The sequence below is a fragment of the Nannobrachium achirus genome (genome assembly GCF_963921795.1).
Source record: "Nannobrachium achirus genome assembly, chromosome: 15".
Lineage (NCBI taxonomy): Eukaryota > Metazoa > Chordata > Actinopteri > Myctophiformes > Myctophidae > Nannobrachium > Nannobrachium achirus.
Window position 1 is genome coordinate 16,277,989 of NC_137822.1, and position 21,594 is coordinate 16,299,582.

Sequence of the window (21,594 nt, forward strand, 5' to 3'; positions counted from 1 at the left end):
CTATCTGTCTGTCATTCAATGTTATATCAGTTAAATATCTATCATAGTACTGTGTTCTATCTGTCTGTCATTCAATGTTATATGAGTTAAATATCTATCATAGTACTGTGTTCTATCTGTCTGTCATTCAATGTTATATGAGTGAATATGTCTAATATTCTCAAATTATTTTTTGAATGTGCTACATTTTTGAGCGCCCACACAAAAAAGTCTCTTAAATTCCTGTTATTTCTGTAAGATCTAGGCTACAAGCTCACAGCTTTGAGCTTAAAAAATGACAAAGAATTCTTCTAAATCTAAATCCTAATGTTTTTCAGGAACAACTGTTTCTAAGATTAATATTGCTCAAATGTTTTAATATTGTATTATTTTTCAAGAGGTGAATTTAACATAAAAAGATGCGTTCCCAGTCTAAATGGGATTATTGTCTCCAATTAAATGTGTACACACCCAGTTATGTATTTATACACATGTACCATGTGTCATCAGTTTAAAGAATATGTAAACTTTAAATGACAAGGGGATTGTTTGTTTTCCTTAGAATATTATTTCTATGCATTTGATTGATATATTGACCTTGCTTATTGCTCTGGATTAAGAGCATCTGCTAAATGCCTGAATAGTTGCCCATATTGTTATACACTACTAGAATATAATTATATTGTAGGGGTCAGGGCCATGAATATAATTATCATCTGAAACTGCAGTGGAAACGTGTGTTGCAACTGTTGCAATTCGGACCTTTTAGCCTGCTGCACTTAATAGATTAAGCCCCCCATGTTTCTACCCTCCCTCCCCGGCTCTCCCCTATAATTATCGGGTCAATTCTATAATAAAATTACACTCCATATGACTGCTTACTTGCACAATGTGTAGATCTACTACAAATAAAAGCTTTTAATATAGTACACGAGTCCACGACGGAAAAAACCTGAAAGAACTACAACCGCGACAGATTTTCCGGTCACGTGACACTTACGTCACTGCTGCTTCCGTTCTGCGTTCTTTCATTTGTCATTATAAACGGAATTACGGAATAAGCAGAACCCAGAACGGACCGCGGAGCCGTTTCGCAGTTTTTGCATTGGCTATTTTGGTTTTGTCACGTGTAAACAACAGAGTGTAAATGGACGGACCGGGATTGGTATTCCGTTTCTCGATTTGTTAATCAAAAACAAAAAACGGCAAACCAGAACTAATTGTCTCCTTTTTCGTTTTTCGTTCTTAAAAACCAAATCCAATAACAAACTATCAAAAGGTACACGGACCCAAAAGGTCCTCCATCTCATCTGCATTAAAGCAGGCAGAGGCAGAAAAAGCTGCATTCATGGCTCGTGCTGCTGAAATGAAAGAAAGGCATGCTTTGGAGGAGCAGGCTGATGCTCTGAGGAGGACACAGAGTGAGCAGAGGAGGAAACAGGAGATGGAGGCAGTACAAGATGCCCTCAGCACCCTTGCTGAAGAACCGACTGTTTCTAAGAAGCACCAGCTGAACAGCGAGGTGCAAGAGCCACTCAGTGCAGAACCAGCTGTTGCGAAAGAGCACAAGCTGAGCAGAGTGGTGGAGGAGCCACTGATTGTGGCAGAGCAGCAGCCATCTTTCCCTCCGGCTCCAGACAAGGTCAAGATGATGACAGCAGCTCCAAGGCCCATGACCCCTGACTCCAGCGTCGCTGCTCCACAACCCAAGAAGACCAGCTCCAGCGCAGCGGAGCTTGCAGTCAAGGCCTTGTCAGCCTCCAAGGAACAGAGTGGCGTGTGCTTGGCTGCAGTCAAGGGGGCTCTGGCTGCCAGTGACTGCGATGTGGAGATGGAGGGGGCCCGCATCAAGAGCCTGGTGGCGAGGAGCACTCTGGTTGAGACTGGGGCTGCCGGTGCAGTGAGAGCGAGAAGGCCTGCTACTGTGGTGGCTGTTGGAGCCGGGAGGCCTGCCGCCATGAAGTTAGCAGCTGGCTGGGGGCTCCAGAAAGATGAAGAAGAGAGAAAGATGGCAGAGCCAAAGAAAGAAGAAGGAAAGATGGCAGAGCCAAAGAAAGAGGAAGAAAGTAAGATGGGAAAGTTCAAGAAAGAAAAGGATCAAGTCTATTGAAAAGAGCCACGTTTCAGACAGGCTGTATCATGGCCAACGCTGCACGGAACAGCAAAGCAGCACAGGAGAGACTTGGCCAGTTGTGTCTGGTGGTTAAATGATGCCCACTGCCCAGCCATTAGTTGGTGACTTTCTTTATGTGAGGTACAGATTTAAAACAACTGAGTTTGTTTTGCATTATGTAAATTGCCTCATTTATGAATGCCTAAAAGGTTTTTCTATTTTGTTTATTTCTAAAGATGTTTTGGTTTGATTTATGGCTCTTTGTATTTTGATTTTGAATTGCATGTCTTCCGCCAGTTGCAATTGGGGGCGGGTGTAAGAGCCATTTGAGCCACACCACACGTCAGGACTTTGAGCCCTTTAGTCGGCAACCAGCAGTAGAGCTCCAAATATAGGATTTGGGCGCTACAAACTACTTTAGCCCTATTTTATACAAGAGCTATTTTCAAACATTTAGTACTTTTACTTTTGGAACTTCAAGTACATTTTGATACCAGTACTTTTGTACTTTTACTCAGTTACATTTTGAATTCCGGATATGTACTTGTAACAGTATCTACAATGCAGTATTGATACTTTTAATTAAGTAAAACATTTGGGTACTTTTTCCACCACTGCATACATGTACTTGCACCTCGAAACACTGTTCAAACTTTATCATGGTAATCTTAAAAAAGGTATCATTAACAAGGCGTAGTTCTACTTCCTGGAAGCTGATGACAGACAGGTTCACCTATGGGAAAGTTTGTAGGGAACAAGCTACTAGAAAACTAGATGGTTCGGACAGACGTTTTGCTCGTCTAGTCAAGTTTAGTTTTCAAAGGTAATAGAGTATAAAAGAACAACTCAAAAGCACAGAGACAAGACACCTGCTGACTGAGGTCCAAAAAAGTCTGCCTTGGAGCAATGGTGTGGTGTACTTTAAAGGAGTAGTTCACCCCCAATGAAGAATTGAGTTCAATGATATATCTATTTTGTAGAATTCCTGAGACAATATTACAATAAATGTACCCCCATCCAGAATCAATGGGGTGAATTTACCTTTTGTAACTTTTTTGTCTTAGGAATGCAACGAAAAAAGGGGGGAGGGGGGGTGAACTATTCCTTTAATGGTTGCCTCTGCTACAGGCAATTTGCAGGTTCAAGTCCCACTCCATCAAGGTACTGGAGGACCATCAGGCAACCACGTCCTTCCCGTTTCCTGAAAGGGAATGGTGGTGGATTCTTTCTGAAAGACTATAACAGAAATAAAAATAAACGTGCTAAAGGTTTTTCAATTAAACTTTATCCAATCACATTTTCACACAAAACCACCCCCAAACAAACACCCCAAACAGTTAAAGGGAGGGACTGGGGAATCATGGGGTAAAAAAAAAAAAGCATTTGTAGAAAACACCCACATTTTACATCTGTTCACAAACAAATATATCAATCAATATCATCAATAATATACTAATAATAGTAGTGCACGTTGCATTGCGATCTACAAGCTAACAACTGGTCACAATGCTCATCGCATAAGCTTGTAAGGTCATTATGACTATTCCATACACATTGTGTATTTACTGCCAAAGGCAACATGCAATTACTGCCAAAGGCAATAATAAGATACTGAAATGTGGCATTTTTAACACTACCTTTAAGTGTGCATACAGTCATTTTCTCTATGCGAGGGAGTCATAACATTTAACATTTAACATGGGTGAATCAAAATATTTGGTCAACTTAGGGGGTGGTTTTGGCTTGAGCATAATATGCTCACTTGTTCACACGTGGTGGTGGTGGTGGTGGAGGAAACAGCCCCTGGAACACAGGAAAGCAGGGAAAGATTTAAAACTGGGCTTTTTGCCATGCTGCACAAATAACATACAGCAGGGGTCTTCAACGTTTTCAGGCCAAGGACCCCTTAGCTGAGAGATGAAGCAGGGACCCCCACTACATATTGTATAAATGTTTGACAGCCCTGTCATCAGTCTATGTTGGATTCGTGTTTTTAGTTAATTTGACCTTTCACTATGTACTTGGTCTGCTTTGTTTTCTTTTCTTTTTTTTTACCTCTAAACTAAACCTATTTGCCAAAAAATCTATCTACAAGCTCTCAACGCCTCGCGGAGTTGAGAGCTTGTAGACCTGCTATTTTTAGCTAAGGTTCTCCTCAGAATAGGGATGTGAGGGTTAAAGTTGTTCATTTAAAATAATTATCCTATCACAAATATTTGGCGGACCCCTTGTAGTAACTCTGGGGACCCCCTGGGGGTCCTGGACGCCCTGTTGAAGACCCCTGACACATTTTAACCAATGAATTTCCAAGACTTTATCAAAACTTTTACCTGCTGAAAACTGGCTCTTATGAGCGTGAAATGGAGGGTCTGATTTGGGTTTGCCACCAGATTTGCAACAGAAGGTCCGGGATCTGCTTGCGCAGCTTGAGCAAGCGGGACTCTCAGCTGGCGATAGATCGACGCCACAGCATTTTGGTTGAATAAGTCCACGCCATAGAGATGTGGAACTTCTGTTCCTGGAACAAGAAACTGTCAAGAGCATACATAGACAAGTTAGACGCCTAAGAGCACAGAGACAGACACACAAATAGGCCAGTCAATCTTAAGTAAAAAATATAGCTGCAAGCAGCGATAAAGTGGCCAAGGCAAAAGCATCAAGGGAAAGCAAAGAAGACATCAAAGAGAAACTAGAAGCAGTGTTCTTCCGAACAGGTCAGGTGTTTTTTTTTGGCCTACTGGTGACATGTGAGAAGGGTGGCATCTGTTCCTTGGCCTAGTGGGAATGTGTGTGCAAAATCTCACACACATAGAAGGCTGCGTTTGAGACAATTTGTTCAAAAAGGAGCAATCCTGCAAACCTTGGAATTCAATTTTAGCCAATTAGATAGAATATGATATCGGACAAATCCGTCATGATCACATCACTGTAGAGATACTGTGTACTGATTTGTGTGATTTTCGGATAAAATTTGAAGGAGTAATATCGAAGAATGTGTTTTACATACTGTAAGTCTGCCTTCTGGTTGCGCTATAAATGGCAGATGTGAAAAATGCACGGCACAGGTTTTTCCTTGGCCTCTGGGAAGTGTGCATACAAAGTTTTACACTAATCGGTGGTTATAGGTAAAAGCACTGTAATGTTTGATACTGATCACAACATAAGCTCTTATTGTGAAGTTGGAGATACACGTTATGAGACACCTTATTGTGACAAGCACTAGACCGGATGTCAGTTGATCGCCGGTACTCCTACAGAGAGAGTGAATAAAACAAGAGCTCCCGCGTTAAGCTGAAAGTTATATCTTGTACCTGTGTCTATTATTATATAGTTGGCTATAGTACACGTTGTATATAGACCATCACAACAAGCACAAATTGGCCTCTACACAACATGTATGCAAAAGACTGTAGGATTTGGGAACCACTTTGTCACGGGGCAGCCCGTGCCCTATAGACATATGCAATCTGCTTAAAGACATTGCACACACGCACGCACGCACGCACACACACACGTGTAGCCCTATGTATGGTGGATCACTGTATGTGTGCTTCTTCCACAGAGCCTATGGGTGTCGGCCAATGGAGCCTGATGATTAGGTGCATTGGGAGCACCTGGCCAGTGCTCCCTGGCTCCCCATAAAAGACTGAGCGGAAAGCCAGTCTCTCTCTCCCTCCCCAGACGACAGCACCCTTTGTTTGTTCAGTTCCTTTGAGTTTACACTCTTTACAACACCCCACATCATACTTACCACACATACATGCATTGCTGACACTACTGATTACTGACTTACACACCTCATACTCTTGTAAATATGAGTTAACCCTTTTAGTTAATAAATTATTATTATTTATACCCCTACCATGTGTCCTCCTCAATTAGTCATTGCCTACGGGCCAGGTCGTGACAGTGCAAGTCAAACAGAACAGGGCTGTACCACTCCACTTAAATAGGGGTGGAGGTTGCCAATACTGTGGAGGAGGGGGGGTGTTAGACAAAGACATTGAGCAAAGTTTTTCTAACAGCTCTGTACATGAATTCCAAGCCTGAATATGTAGTGTAAAACACTTTCACATTTATTGAAAGGGTAATGTATTCAGAGAGAGAGACTGTAAGCTGCTATATCAGCCATTTCAAGGTAATTGGTTTCCAGGTTAGTGGTAGGATCCACTCCTTTAAAGGGAGGCTGCAAACCAGGGCAACTCTGTTATGCTCAGCAGAGCGAGATGAACAAATCTCAGTGAGAGTTGCAAGGGCCCCATAGCCTAGTGCAGTGTTTGTTATTTTTGCCTTTTTCTTGAGTTTTGCCTTTTGTTCCCGTTCCCGAGTTCTCTATTTTTAGATTGTTGGCAAAGTTTATTTTTGCCATTTTTGAATTTTGGGTTTCACTGTACAAAACTGCATGGTGGGGGCTGGATAAATAAAAATCTTAACGAGACACAAATTGCTTATTATAAGCAGACATGGCAACCCAGGTACATTCAGAGCCCAGAACGCCAACTACTGACACTTTAATGCAAGGACAACAGGAAATCAAATGATGTTTTTCAGGACAGCTTTTTCAGCCTCCGCCTCTTTCAGGATATGAACAGGATAACAGGGGCGGTGCCAGGAATAACATGAATATATAGAGATAAATACTGAATAAAAGTACAAAGGTATTGGCATCAACTTGACATTTTTTGAAAATAGCAGATCTACAAGCTCACAATGCAATGCAACGCACGAGCATTTACTGGAGTAGCCTAGAAGTAAGACTATACAAGTGAAGTATAAAATACCTCAAAATTATACTAAGGATAGTATTTGAGTAAATGTACTCAGTTACTTTTACACCACTGGCATTGTAGACCCAGATGCTTGTGAAACATGATAAAGAAATAGTCATGCAATAGTATGAATTTCAGTTTATTTACCCAAAGGATTTGCAATTGCAAAATATTATAGCAGCATTATTTTCTGTAAGTGGCTAGCAGAGTCAGACTTAACTAAACTTAAATTGTTTTTATTGAAAAACGTTGAGGGGAAGGCGGCTGGGGGTCAAAACTTGGAACTTTAGGGGCTCACATGGGGCTGCTGTCCTGTGGGCAGAGCAGACTATGGATTCCAATTGGGGGGTGTTGGAACCCAGCCAGCCTAGGTGGGGGAGGGAGAGAGAAATGAGGTGAGCTTCAGAATAATTACAGTGAGCCACAAGGTAGAGAAGAGGTGTTCAATCTGCCCGTTCCACACAGTTCAGAATAATGAACCCACTTACACTGCCTTTCTTTGGCTTCAATGAAGCAATCTGGGAGCTGGTACTGATTGTCAGCTGATTGTCAGATGGGCTTCAGGTGTGAGGCTGAGCTTCCCCTGCATGGTTTGAAACAATAAATGAATAAATGAATGCACTCAAACATCATTACTTTATAAAGAAACTCAAAGTCATTACTTCAAAATCAAATCAAACTAGGAATGAGTGTCACTGCGGCTGCTTTTTCCTACCCATAACCATAGGTCAGACAGGATTCTGTCAGTCTTTCTGCAGGCTCGCCATCTTTCAGATTCAGTTCTAGGCAATAAACCTGGCCCGGATCAAAGAAAAAGGCCAAATGAATAGAAAAACATCAAATTCAAATAATCTGCTGCACTACAGGCTTGAAACAAAATAATTCCATTAATCTGCCCAACTAGGCATTGGCATTAAACTCAAAATACATCAATTCAATAATCAACGTTGCAGCTAACATACAAGCATTACATTCCAAAAGAAATCGTTTAACATTTAGATCCCAAAACCAAAAACAACATAACATTTCAGAGCACATGGTCAGCTTACCAAGTCACATTGTTCCTCCATCACACACAGCTAGTGTATCGAGTGGATCGGGTAGGTATGGTCAGGTGAGGTAAATCTAAAAGCCAAATTATAGTATGGGTAAGTATAATGAATGAAACTGTTAGAAATTGGAATAGTTGTTAGAATAATGAACAGTGTACAGACCTGCAGCTGCTGCATAATGTAGCAGTGAGTAGCAGCAACCACCAGCACCATGCAGCTTGAGAGGGGGGAAGTGGCCTCAACTCAACCACTATTTATACCCTTGCTTAAGAAGGTTGCCATGTTTGGTCGGGTTGCCATGTTCAGTTGCAGTACCAGGGTTTTCACGGCAAAATGTTGTAAAATGTATTTTAAATGCATGAGGTAAGGCTTGAACAGGAGACTTCTGGAATGATAGACAAAGGCCTTACCAGGTGAGCTATACACAGCTCTGCACAGTGAGAAAATATTACTTTAAATGTTTGTTTTAGAAGCAGAAGAATAATTTGCATAAAACTTGCAATGTTGATTGAATTATTAAAAAAGCATGTTTCAATTTAAAAAAAATCCGATCTGAAAGATCTTTAGATATTGGTCCAAAGTTCATGTAAAAAAAGTTCTGTGCACGTGACGCGAAAGTTCCGGAATAAAAGCGGGTTTAAGTGTTTTACAAACTGCTCAAAATGGCGGAAAATCTAAGGGCGGAGCTTACTTAACAAAGACACAGATGTCTTCCGCTTGAGTCAAGGCACGCGTGTAAGCAAGTTGCATGTCTTCAAACGAAACGAGGCATGACTTATGACCCTTTAAAGTTTGAGTTTTCAAACGCTTCGTATAGCGCCCCCCTTTGGCCAATTGGAGTAAGATTGCTTTCAGTGATATTTGGACTAACCCTCTACATATTTGCCAAATGCCATGAACGTGTCACTTTGCATGTATGATTTAGAGGCAGAAGAATAATTTGCATAAAACTGCAATATTGAGTGAATTATTAAAAAATAATGTTTCGCTTTAAAAGAAATCTGCCGAGACAGATCTGACCGTATTGCTCCAAAGTTCATGTAAAAAAAAGTTTTGCGCACGTTACGCGAAAATCCCAGGAGGAGATAGATTTTGACTGTTTTTCATATAATTCAAAATTGTGGGAGAAGTAAAGGTCAGAGGTCAAAAGTCAGAGCGTAAAAGTTGTTCGGCATGAGGAGACGCATAAGTGTATACAGGTTTCATTGCTGTACCTGAAACAGGGCATGAGCTACACCAGTTCAAAGTTGGCATTCTTCAAAGGCTTCCTACAGCGCCACCCTTTGGCCAATTGTTGCGAGCTTCGCGTTTTAGCCGTTTGGCATAGTCCTCTGCCATACTGCCAAGTTTCGTAAAAAGCGACTGCACGGTCTAGCCGCTAGAGAAAAAGTGGCGGAAGAATAATAGTAACTAGAAAAATATTGTTCCTTCGAAACAATTGTGGGCTCGCTTCAAGCCAGAAAACAATGGCTATAAAAGTACAAAATGTCAAGATCGCAGGCAGTGCTCTCTTTGACGTTACTGACGTCAAAGATTGGTCCATTTTGTTCCAAAAATGTGTTGTGCAAAAGTTGACCCGCTGGTGGCGCTATAACAGGCCAATGTAAGAAGGGTGGTATCTGTTCCTTGACCTATTGGGAATGTGCTTGCAAGATTTCACGCACATTGCAGGCTGTGTTCATGATTTGAGGTGTTTTTGGCTTTGGCCACTTTATCGCTGCTTGCAGCTATATTCATTATTATTATTTTTTTTGTGTGTGTGCACTTCATAGGCATATTAGATAAAGGTCCTTAGATTGTGTGTAGAATGTTTCATGCAAATTGCAAAAAAAAATCCTAACGGGTTTAAGTGTTTCACAAACTGCTCAAAATGATATAGCGCCCCCCTTTGGCCAATTGGGGTAAGATTGGTTTTAGTGATATTTGGACTAACACTCTACATCTTTGCCAAATGCCATGAACATGTTACTTTGCATGTATGATTTAGAGGCAGAAGAATAATTTGCATAAAACTGCAATATTCATTGAATTTATTTTAAAAAGCATGTTTCAATTTTAAAGAAATCCGATCTGACAGATCTTTAGATATCGGTCCAAAGTTCACGTAAAAAAAGTTTTGTGCACGTGGAGCGAAAATTCCAGAATAAAAGCGGGTTTACGCGTTTTACAAACTGCTCAAAATGGCGGAAAATCAAAGGGCGGAGCTTACTTAACAACGACACAGATGTCTTCCGCTTGAGTCAAAGCACGCGTGTAACAAGTTGCATGTCTTCAAACGAAACGAGTCATGACTTATGCCCGTTTGAAGTTTGAATTTTCAAACGCTTCGTATAGCGCCCCCCTTTGGCCGATTGGAATAAAATTGGTTTCAGTGATACTTTGACTAACCCTCCACATCTTTGCCAAATGCCATGAACGTGTAACTTTGCATGTATGATTTAGAGGCAGAAGAATAATTTGCATAAAACCGCAATATTGATAGAATTATTAAAACATTATATTTCACTTTAAAAGAAATCCGCCGAGATTAGTTTGACCGTATTGGTCCAAAGTTTATGTGAAAAAAGTTTTGTGCGCGTATCGAAAAAAACCCAGGAGGAGATAGATTTTTACTGTTTTTCATATAATTCCGAATTGTGGGAGACCTAAAGGTCAGAGGTCAAAAGTTAGAGGGTAAAAGTTGTTCGGCATGAGGAGACGCATACGTGTATACAGGTTTCATGACTGTAACTCAAACACAGCATGAGCTATACCTGTTCAAAGTTCGCACTTTCGAAGGCTTCCTACAGCGCCACCATTTGGCCGATTGCTATAGAAAATAATAGCACACTTCGCCACTGTAAACTGAACACATTGATGTTTTTATTTTCATTTTCTCACTAAGTATGTAGGAGTAGAAAGGAACCGAAGTTCCCGTCTACAGTATGATATGACTGATAGATAAATAATGACAACATCTAAAGTGTGCTCGCCTTATAGGCGAGCCCACAATGATGAAGTCCAATATCAATGAGTGGCCTTTTGCCACTTCGTGGCCTTGGCCACTAAAAAGTATATAAAAAAAGAATTTAAGGTTTTTACATGATTGATTTCCTCACCGTCATCAAAGTTAGCTAAAATGAAATTAACAGGGTTCCCAAACATTTTTACCAATTAATTTCCAAAACTTTTAGAGAATATTTAACCCAATTTCCAGGACTATATAACAATAATTCAGCTCAATAACAAGTCGCTTACTCCTATGAGCAATGCCCAAAGACAGGTAGTTCTAAACCTTTTCAGGCTGTGACCCCCGAAATAATCATATTTTAACTGGGGACCCCCCAACCTGACGAGCACTAAGAGTTGAGGAATTTTGTATAACACGGTTCTATTGTGAAAATAGCAGATCTTGATCTACATGCTAACAACGCCTTGTTGTGAGCATGTAGATCGGCTATTTTCACAAGTCCCACTCCATCAAGGTACTGGAGGACCATCAGGCAACCACGTCCTTCCCGTTTCCTGAAAGGGAATGGTGGTGGATTCTTTCTGAAAGACTATAACAGAAATAAAAATAAACGTGCTAAAGGTTTTTCAATGAAACTTTATCCAATCACATTTTCACACAAAACCACCCCAAACAAACACCCCAAACAGTTAAAGGGAGGGACTGGGGAATCATGGGGTAAAAAAAAAAAAGCATTTGTAGAAAACACCCACATTTTACATCTGTTCACAAACAAATATATCAATCAATATCATCAATAATATACTAATAATAGTAGTGCACGTTGCATTGCGATCTACAAGCTAACAACTGGTCACAATGCTCATCGCATAAGCTTGTAAGGTCATTATGACTATTCCATACACATTGTGTATTTACTGCCAAAGGCAACATGCAATTACTGCCAAAGGCAATAATAAGATACTGAAATGTGGCATTTTTAACACTACCTTTAAGTGTGCAGTCATTTTCTCTATGCGAGGGAGTCATAACATTTAACATTTAACATGGGTGAATCAAAATATTTGGTCAACTTAGGGGGTGGTTTTGGCTTGAGCATAATATGCTCACTTGTTCACACGTGGTGGTGGTGGTGGTGGAGGAAACAGCCCCTGGAACACAGGAAAGCAGGGAAAGATTTAAAACTGGGCTTTTTGCCATGCTGCACAAATAACATACAGCAGGGGTCTTCAACGTTTTCAGGCCAAGGACCCCTTAGCTGAGAGATGAAGCAGGGACCCCCACTACATATTGTATAAATGTTTGACAGCCCTGTCATCAGTCTATGTTGGATTCGTGTTTTTAGTTAATTTGACCTTTCACTATGTACTTGGTCTGCTTTGTTTTCTTTTCTTTTTTTTTACCTCTAAACTAAACCTATTTGCCAAAAAATCTATCTACAAGCTCTCAACGCCTCGCGGAGTTGAGAGCTTGTAGACCTGCTATTTTTAGCTAAGGTTCTCCTCAGAATAGGGATGTGAGGGTTAAAGTTGTTCATTTAAAATAATTATCCTATCACAAATATTTGGCGGACCCCTTGTAGTAACTCTGGGGACCCCCTGGGGGTCCTGGACGCCCTGTTGAAGACCCCTGACACATTTTAACCAATGAATTTCCAAGACTTTATCAAAACTTTTACCTGCTGAAAACTGGCTCTTATGAGCGTGAAATGGAGGGTCTGATTTGGGTTTGCCACCAGATTTGCAACAGAAGGTCCGGGATCTGCTTGCGCAGCTTGAGCAAGCGGGACTCTCAGCTGGCGATAGATCGACGCCACAGCATTTTGGTTGAATAAGTCCACGCCATAGAGATGTGGAACTTCTGTTCCTGGAACAAGAAACTGTCAAGAGCATACATAGACAAGTTAGACGCCTAAGAGCACAGAGACAGACACACAAATAGGCCAGTCAATCTTAAGTAAAAAAAAGTATATAAAAAAAGAATTTAAGGTTTTTACATGATTGATTTCCTCACCGTCATCAAAGTTAGCTAAAATGAAATTAACAGGGTTCCCAAACATTTTTACCAATTAATTTCCAAAACTTTTCCAGAATATTTAACCCAATTTCCAGGACTATATAACAATAATTCAGCTCAATAACAAGTCGCTTACTCCTATGAGCAATGCCCAAAGACAGGTAGTTCTAAACCTTTTCAGGCTGTGACCCCCGAAATAATCATATTTTAACTGGGGACCCCCCAACCTGACGAGCACTAAGAGTTGAGGAATTTTGTATAACACGGTTCTATTGTGAAAATAGCAGATCTTGATCTACATGCTAACAACGCCTTGTTGTGAGCATGTAGATCGGCTATTTTCACAATATCTGCCTCTAATATTTGACAATTTAGTTTAGTTTAGTTTATTGTTCATTTGGACGGGACAGCACCAATTCATGAACACAGAGATAATGATACATTGCACAATACAACATACAAAAATCCTAGTGTAAACCAGCCGGAGTTAGCTTAAAGCTACATTTCATCCGTTGTCCTCAGGACATAAAACAAGAAACAAAACAGTACCTAACCCTAACCCTCAGGCAACTATTTATGGAGAGAACGTTTTTACTAAAGGTAGTTCCTCTAAAATCAATTTCACAGTCTCCCCTGGATGTTGACCTAGTAATGCGTCCAATGTCCCTCTTATGGATAAATTCCATAAGAGGAGGGGGAGCCAGACCATTAAGGCATTTATATATTAGACATGCAATTTGGCCCATGTTTAATTTGTCATTTCAGAGGTATTAACAAAATCAATAACCAAAGACAACGCATAGCTATTTTCTTCCAGGACCCATGATAAATTCCAAAACTTTTCCAGTACTGGAAAAATATTTTTCTAATTTCAAAATATTTCCAGGAATTTCATGACTGTGGGAACCCTGAATTAAATACCCCTCACCCCTTGGATCTTGAGAGGATCTTGCGCCATCCAGAAAGGGCGACCAGCCACCTGGTCGATCCAGTTCATCAGCTGGGACCATGTGTGGACGAAGGGGTAGCCGTTTGCAGGGATGGGAACTGCTGTCCAGGTGGAGCCCTGGTATGTGGCATCATGATAATTATTCAGGTTGTACCTGTAGTCGTCCACTGTGACTGAGAGATTAGCCATTTCTATTAAAGGAAAAAGATAAATTGGAGTCAATTTGCAAAAGAAGGTCCGGGCGGATCTGCTTGCGCAGCTTGAGCAGGCGGGACTTGCAGCTGGCGATACATGGACACCACAACAGTTGGGTCGAATAAGTCCACGCCGATGTGATGTGGAACTGCTGCTCCTGGAACAAGAAACTGTCAAGAGCATACATAGACAAGTTAGACGTGAAATGCTGTCCAGCTGGAGTCCTGATATGTGGCATCATGATAATTAGGATACAGGATGTTGTACCTGTAGTTGTCCACGGTGATTGAGAGATTAGCCATTTCTATAAAAGGAAAAAGATAAATTGGAGTCAATTTGCAAAAGAAGGTCCGGGCGGATCTGCTTGCGCAGCTTGAGCAGGCGGGACTTGCAGCTGGCGATACATGGACACCACAACAGTTGGGTCGAATAAGTCCACGCCGATGTGATGTGGAACTGCTGCTCCTGGAACAAGAAACTGTCAAGAGCATACATAGACAAGTTAGACGTGAAATGCTGTCCAGCTGGAGTCCTGATATGTGGCATCATGATAATTAGGATACAGGATGTTGTACCTGTAGTTGTCCACGGTGATTGAGAGATTAGCCATTTCTATAAAAGGAAAAAGATAAATTGGAGTCAATTTGCAAAAGAAGGTCCGGGCGGATCTGCTTGCGCATCTGGAGAGGATCTTGCGCCATCCAGCCAGGGCGACCAGCCGCCTGGTCGATCATGTTCATCAGCTGGGACCATGTGTGGACGTTGGGGTAGCCGTTGAACGGGTGTCCAGGGATGTGAAATGCTGTCCAGCTGGAGTCCTGATATGTGGCATCATGATAATTAGGATACAGGATGTTGTACCTGTAGTTGTCCACGGTGATTGAGAGATTAGCCATTTCTATAAAAGGAAAAAGATAAATTGGAGTCAATTTGCAAAAGAAGGTCCGGGCGGATCTGCTTGCGCAGCTTGAGCAGGCGGGACTTGCAGCTGGCGATACATGGACACCACAACAGTTGGGTCGAATAAGTCCACGCCGATGTGATGTGGAACTGCTGCTCCTGGAACAAGAAACTGTCAAGAGCATACATAGACAAGTTAGACGCCTAAGAGCACAGAGACAGACACACAAATAGGCCAGTCAATCTTAAGTAAAAAAAAGTATATAAAAAAAGAATTTAAGGTTTTTACATGATTGATTTCCTCACCATCATCAAAGTTAGCTAAAATGGAAAATTCCAGAATAAAACATATTAATCCTTAATCAGCCTTTTATCACGTATGTACATACCTGGTATGATGGATTTCTGTCATAGTGGTCGATTTTCCTTTCAACACAGGACTCCTCTAGATCTCTCCCCACAGCCAAAACGGTGGTCAATTGAGGTCCTCCAAAAGCGCTAATTTTCACCACTGCAAAGTTACTTTTTTCTTCATAAATCTTCTATTTATAGTTCCAAGAGAGCCAGTAATCCACTGTTTTATCGCGGCTTGAGGGAAATGGCTGTTGTTTACATGATCCCAATACTAGCACTCAGAGAAGAAGAATGAAGTCTCGCGTCTCGCGTGATTACCGCGTCCCTTTCAGCTTTTTCTTTAGCGCAAATGAAAGCTTTCTCCTGGAGTTATTACAGCCAGTATGTACACAACAAGGCATCGTGGTATATATATAAAAAATAAGAAAGCAGAAGAATATAATCTAGTTAGTCTGTTGATCGCTAGAATCTAGTAATATGACTGAGAAGGATTCACAACAACGCATACTACGGACTTCCTGTGGTCATAAGGTAATTCTATTACCTTATTTATTTTTATTTTCCTCAATACATTTCTTCGATTTTATTTATTATTTATTCATGGAATTACTTACAAAATAACTTTGACATGTATTATTATTATTTGTAAACAATGTAGGCTACAATATAAACACAAAATAATCGTATTTTCCTCAAGACATTCTGCAATGCCTCACCAAATAAACTTTAGGTAAAAATTACCTCATAATGCCGGTCACGCGAGACGCGAGACTTCATTCTTCTTCTCTGAGTGCTAGTATTGGGATCATGTAAACAACGGCCATTTCCCTCAAGCCGCGATAAAACAGTGGATTACTGGCTCTCTTGGAACTATAAATAGAAGATTTATGAAGAAAAAAGTAACTTTGCAGCGGTGAAAATTAGCGCTTTTGGAGGACCTCAATTGACCACCGTTTTGGCTGTGGGGAGAGATCTAGAGGAGTCCTGTGTTGAAAGGAAAATCGACCACTATGACAGAAATCCATCATACCAGGTATGTACATACGTGATAAAAGGCTGATTAAGGATTAATATGTTTTATTCTGGAATTTTCCTTTAAGTAATGTAAAGTATACATGATGTGAACATGCACGGTACATCATTATCAGACTTGAATTTGCCCTTCAACTTCTTGTTTATGCCCCAAAATGACTGGGCATAGATTAGGCATACATGTTTTGTAACAATTGTAGAAATATTAGACCTTAATTGTCGATTGTTTAGGCATGTCATTATCATACATACTTTCTTTTACTGGAGATCATTTTATTATTATTATAATATTATTATTATTTACATTTTGGATAAAATGGCCAATTTCACATCCAGATTTCTCTAGTGCCCTCCTGACCTGTTACTGTTGAGCATGGGATATACCACCACACATGTTTTTCATGTGCCTTGTGCTACCACAAAAAAGCCACCCCCCTGGGCTGTTAGTTGCAAATGTATGGTAGGCTTATATAATCAGCACTGCGATGTCTCAGAATTGTTAGGGTTTGTGTGAGGCTTTAGTTGTTTTCAATATCATGTTCCCTGGCTTTTCATGTGCCTTATGCTACAACGAAAAAGCCATGCACCTGGGCTGTTAGTTGCAAATGTATGGTAGGCTTATATAATCAGCACTGTGAGGTCTCAGAAATGTTAGGGTTGTTGTGAGGGTTTAGTTGTTTTCAATATCACGTTCCCTGGCTTTTCATGTGCCTTATGCTACAACGAAAAAGCCATGCACCTGGGCTGTTAGTTGCAAATGTATGGTAGGCTTATATAATCAGCACTGTGAGGTCTCAGAAATGTTAGGGTTGGTGTGAGGGTTTAGTTGTTTTCAATACAGGTGCATGTTGAAAGTCAGGAAGTGACATACAGCACCTGCGAGTGCCCGATCGGCCGTGACAAGTGCCATCATATGGCAGCTCTGCTCATTTGGGTGGAGAAAAATGTGTCCCGCACAGACGTGGAATGTGTGTGGAAGAGGCCAAAGCCACCAAAATCTGACAACATTGTTGCCAAGAGGGTGTCTGTGATGGCACCATCCACATCACAAGGTAATTAATTCATGTTAATTTGCATGTTTTGCAGTGTTGTACATAGTGATGATTAAGAAATCAGTGATTTTCTGAAGCATTAAAACATTGATTTTATACTATTTCAGCTAGGATCAAAACACCTGTAACCCAGGAGACCAAGGACTGGACAGTGACATCCTTGTCACAGCTTGGCCGTTTTACTCCGCTGTGGTGGATCCTGAGACCAGAACAACCTCGGGTAGGTCTTATTTATTTTGTACTTTGATTTGGCCTCAGTGGCAATTCAGCTAGGTTGAAATCATCCCACCACACTCAATAATTATGTACAATTTGTACAGATTTTAGTTTTCTAAATTGATGTAATGTGTAATTACAATACATAGTATCCACAACTTTCCAACATCCCATCGTGCATTGCGCAGAAGTTGGACGGAGCTTCCGGCGCCGCAGCCGAGTGTGATCTACAAGCTCACAACGGTTGCATCTGCGACGCGACGTGAGCTTGTATGTCTGCTGTTACCCGGATGTGTGGTGCAAAAAAATTCCCGCGGAAAGAGGTGGAAAGGTCCATGACATGATGTAAACGACACGGATGTACAGTTTGTAATCTCTTGCCAGGCATTCACAATATCAGATGAATGATACATTTGTGTGCTTAACTTTAAATCTAGACACTCCCTATCAAGACATGGGACGGGCTGGTGACCAGTCCAGGTTATGGAGAGGCTGAGGACAAAGCTCTTTATGTGTTGTCATCCCTGGCTGTAACTGATGAGGAGAAGCAGGAGATCGAGAGAGCAACAGTTAATCAAGCAGACAACGATTTATGGTAACATTACAATAAAAAACTAGAGCAGGGGTCTTCAACTGTCAATATCTGAAAACACAAATTGACACGAATTCAAAATACACTGATGATTTTGCTGTCAAACAATGAAACTATAGTATATGGATTCTATAAAAAGGTTGTGGGGGTCCCTGCTTCATCTCTCTCTCAACTAAGGGGTCCTTGGCCTGAAAACTTTGAAGACCCCTGAACTAGAGGATCAGTCAGTTTTTATTTTATTGTTTTACAAGTAACGCTGTCTAGTTTTAAACAAGACAGTATAAGGGGGCGTTCACACCAGGGTTATTTGGTCCGCTTAAAAGGGACCATGGTCCTCTTTCTCCTTTGGTCCGCTGGTGTGAACGTGCAAAGGGACCATGGTCCCTTTGTTTGGTCCGGACCATGGTCCTCTTGAAAAGGCAGGACTCGGTCCCCTTCCAAACGGACCATGGTCCTGTCCTCTGCTGGTGTGAACGGAGCCGGACTTTATAGAGGACCAAACGTGGGTCTGATCAGCCTACAGTACATTCTGCATTATGTGTTGTTTATTGAAAAACAATATGGGAAAAAAATAAAATAAAAAAACGATGATCGTGAAGCAATTGTAACTTCGGCTACAAGAGACTACACTCATCAATCTTCATGTTTTGCAGTTGTAAAGCTGGATTAATAATTAGTTCTAAAGGCATGAATTTCTTACGGGAATCACTATTGATATGACCCGACCGCTGATATTTATTCATGAGCTGCAGTAGGCTACACGTAATAGACGTTAATAATTGTATCATCTCTTCTCCCTGTGAGCCGGCGCTGCGTTGTCTTGTTGTAAGTTACATGGAAACTGGTGACCCATCTTGTGCTGTGACTCCAGGGGTCGCTCTCCGAACACGGTGATCATTGTTTGTTTTGACACAAATACTGTCACAAATAAAAGTAAGGTCACCATCTTGTGTGTTTGATTGATTGAAGACTTTATTAGAAGTTTGCATAGGAAAAGGTACAGTTTCATGACGGTACAGTTCACTGGTACAAGGTCTACTAAAAGGAGATCCATGAAAAGACTAAGCTTATTTCCACTGGAAACCATTGAAGTATCTCATATAACATTGAATGACAGACAAATAGAACACAGTACTATGCAGTAGATATGTAAAGAAAAACAAAAAAGAAAACAGTAAGTCTAAATAAACAGTATATACAAAGAAGGGGCAGGGGAGGGTAGGGTTGGGCTAGGTTAGTTTTTTACCAGTTGCGAATGGCTGCTGCCTGTAAGTGATTCTTCAGGGCAATTTTAAAGGATGCTAGTGATCCACACTCCTTTATGACCTTCGGTAAGGCTTTCCACATTTTGGTGGTATAGCAGAAAAAGGAGTTTGACCCTTTGTTGGTTTTGACTCTGGGTTGAAAGTGATCTGTGGCGCTGCCTCTGGTGTTGTAATTATGGACATCCTTAATGTTTATAAAGTATTTTGACAGGTACTTGGGTATCATAGTGGTGTAGTGTATCTTGTACACCAGGCCCATTGCAAGTTGCTGTACTCTGTCATCTACTCTGAGCCACCCCACTCTTAACTGGTGAGTAGCGGTGAGGTGAGTCTGATAGGGAAGGTGAAGTAGGACCCTAATTAGTTTATTTTGGGCTGTTTGGAGTTTAGTTTTTAGGGCTTGTGGGGCGTCACGATACCATACGTGGACTCCGTAGTCAAAGAGGGGCTGGATTATTGCACCAGCTATGGTCTTCAGTGTGTTGAAATTGACCATTGGGGCGATCCTCTGTAGGAAGATGCTAGTGCTTCTCCTGCTTTACCTCAGCCACACCCACCTTCTGTTGAAACACCTGATGCAGTGAATAACGATATTATTTGTGTTTCAGAACACCCTGAGCCTGAGGTGGTAACTGCTTTTGTAGATGATGTTACCCCTCTTGATAGCATTTCTAATGTTGCAGTTAAAGCATCAAAGAAAAGGAACACTGCTGGCAGTAAAGCAGGGTCCACTGCCTCTACAACACTGTCTGCACGCGTCCTTGCAGAAGCAGAAATGGCAGCACTCCTTGCTCGCCAGAAACTACTCGATGAGAAGCACGCTTTGGATGAGGAAGAGGCGCAGTTCCGAAAAAAGAGAGAAAAGTTGAACTTGGAAATGGAGATGGCGGCATCAGCAGCTAAAATAAGTGTCTTAAGGGTCTCCGGCACCTCTCGAGTGTCTGGTGCCACAGCTAGTAAGGCAGATGGGATGAATTCCTACCTTGAGAAACAAAAAGTTCTTCACTCATTGGATGCCGAGGCTGAGCCCTTTGTGCCTGTCCCTGCAAGGCAGCCAGTTGGTCAGCCACCGCAACATTCCTTTAGTGAACAGCAGTCGCGTTCACATTTGATTGATTCTTGGCCTAGGCAGCCAAGTCTTTACTCACTGGATGCTGATGCTGAGCCCTTTGTGCCTGTGTCTGTAAGGCAGTCAGTCGCTCAGCCATCTCAACGTGCTTTTAGTGAACAGCAGTCACGTTCACATTTGCTTGATGCTAAGCCTAAGCAGCCACGTCCTCATCAATTGGATGCTCGGGTTATGGTGAATCATGTGGGGCTGCCGTCGCAGCCAGGGCCTGATACCGTTAGGGTGCGACAAAGTGGAACACACAACCCTGCATGTCCTGAGCCGCAGTTGCAGTCGAACCAACCTGCACCAAGGCAAGGCAGCTCTGATCATGGTCAGCTGATAGCCATCTTGGAGAAACAAAACCAGATAACATCTTTGATTGCAGAACAGCAGTCGTTGTTCTTCCTTCCTAGGCGCGACATTCAGGTCTTTGATGGTGATCCTTTGGAGTACCAAACCTTCATGAGAGCCTTTGAACATTGCATTGAGGAGAAGACTCGCAGTGCTAAGGATTGCTTGTACTATCTTGAGCAATATACTAAAGGGCAGCCCAAAGACATGGTTCGAAGCTGTCAGTTCATGTCACCTGAGAGCGGTTACGCCAGAGCTAAATCCTTGCTGCAAGAGTACTTTGGGGACCCACTGAAGATCACCTCTGCTTATATGGACAAGGTTTTCCTGTGGCCAGCGCTGAAGTCGGAGGACGTTAAGGCTCTTCAGTCATATAGCTTCTTGCTGCGAGCTTGTTGTAATGCTCTGGGAGAGTTCGAGGCCACATATGAGCTGGATGTCCCTGGTAACATGCAAACAGTTGTCAGGAAGTTGCCTTATAAGCTCAGGGAGAAGTGGAGAGAGGTCGCCTACAGTTTGCAGGAAAAGTTCCACTGTAGGGCCACCTTTCGTGATATTGTTGAGTTTGTTGAAGGGCAGGTTAAAATTGCAAGCGACCCACTGTTTGGGGATCTTCAGGAGTCTTCCCCTGCAGTATCGAGGAAGGAGGTGAGGCCCTCTAAACCTCAGTACTTCTCTGACGCAAAGGGAAGTAGCTT

At 41.7% G+C, this 21,594-nt stretch overlaps 1 long non-coding RNA gene across 1 annotated transcript; it reads left to right on the forward strand.

Moving 5' to 3' along the window:
• Nucleotides 1-16,397: 16,397 nt before the first annotated feature.
• On the forward strand, nucleotides 16,398-18,245 carry LOC308299411. The gene is made up of 3 exons (XR_013962767.1): nucleotides 16,398-17,361; nucleotides 17,469-17,581; nucleotides 18,015-18,245. It is a non-coding gene; the product is annotated as an uncharacterized lncRNA (long non-coding RNA).
• The last annotated feature ends 3,349 nt before the right edge of the window (nucleotides 18,246-21,594 follow it).